Source organism: Macaca nemestrina, chromosome 8 (genome assembly GCF_043159975.1).
Source record: "Macaca nemestrina isolate mMacNem1 chromosome 8, mMacNem.hap1, whole genome shotgun sequence".
Taxonomy (NCBI): Eukaryota; Metazoa; Chordata; class Mammalia; order Primates; family Cercopithecidae; genus Macaca; species Macaca nemestrina.
The window spans coordinates 49,787,086-49,788,357 of record NC_092132.1 but is presented as its reverse complement, the minus strand read 5'-3'; the positions used below and the strand labels follow the sequence as shown (position 1 = coordinate 49,788,357).

Sequence of the window (1,272 nt, the reverse complement as noted above, 5' to 3'; positions counted from 1 at the left end):
GTGATTTTACCCTAACACGATACCTCCCTAGACTTGATGCTTTAGTTATTGTTTACCAACAGCTGCTGTACTATTAATGTCAATTTACTCTTTTACAAGAACTCTCCAGAAGCATAAAAACATACAAGAAGAGAATGAATACCCAAATAGTCCTTACCCTAATTGAATCTCACATCATTTAAGTTATTCTGTTGATTCATTCATCCTAGTATACACAGAATTTAAGTCTTATTCATGTGCCTGCTTTTGCAGCACACATGCTAAAATTGGAATGATACAAAGAAGATAGCGTGGCTCCTGCACAAGGATAACACAGAAATTCATGGAGCATTCCTTATTTTTACAAAGAGAAGCCTGTCAGGTGAATAGTTTCTTTGACAGAAACCTTACAAGCCAGAAGAGGTTGAAGGCTTATTTTCAGCATCCTTAAAGAAAAGAAATTCCAACCAAGAATTTCATATCCCATCAAATTAAGCTCCATAAGAGAAGGATAAATAAAATTATTCTCAGAGAAGACAAAGCTAAATGAGTTAGTTACCATTAGACTTGCCTTACAGAATGTCTTTAAGTGAATGCTGAACATGGAAACAAAAGATCAATACCTGATAACAGTGGCAAGTTGGATAAAGAAGCAAGACCCCATTGTCTGCTGTGTTCAAGAGATCCACCTCACATGCAGTGACACACGCAAGATCAAAGTAAATGCATGGAGAAAGACCTGTAGGCAAACAGGAAACAAAAAAAGAGCAGAGGTTGCTATTCTTATATCAGACAAAGCAGACAATGATCAAAAAAGACAAAATGACATTATAAAGTAATAAAGGGTGCAATTCAACAAGAAGACATGACTATCCTAAATATACATATGCATCCAATATTGGAGCATCCAGATTCATAAAATAAGTTTTAGAGACCTGTGAAGAGACTTAGGTAAACACACAATAATAGTGGGAGATTTCAACACCTCACTGATAGCATTAGACAGATCATTGAGGCAGAAAACTAACAGAGATATTCTGAACTTAAAACTCACAGTTGTCCAAATAGACCTAATAGACATTTACAAGACACTCCAGCCAACAACAGAATATACATTCTTCTCGTCTGCATACAGCACATACTCTAAGATTGACCACATGCTAAGCCATAAAGTACCAACAAATTCAAAAAGACCAAAGCTATACCAACTACACTCTCAGACCACAGGTCAATAAAGATAGAATTCAATACCAAGAAGATATCTCAAAACCATACAATTACATGGAAATTAAA

At 35.5% G+C, this 1,272-nt stretch overlaps 1 non-coding gene across 1 annotated transcript; it reads left to right on the top strand.

Annotated features, from left to right (window-relative positions):
* Positions 1-236: 236 nt before the first annotated feature.
* Positions 237-342, top strand: LOC112425633 (U6 spliceosomal RNA). The gene has a single exon (XR_003016754.2). It is a non-coding gene; the product is annotated as a U6 spliceosomal RNA (small nuclear RNA).
* The last annotated feature ends 930 nt before the right edge of the window (positions 343-1,272 follow it).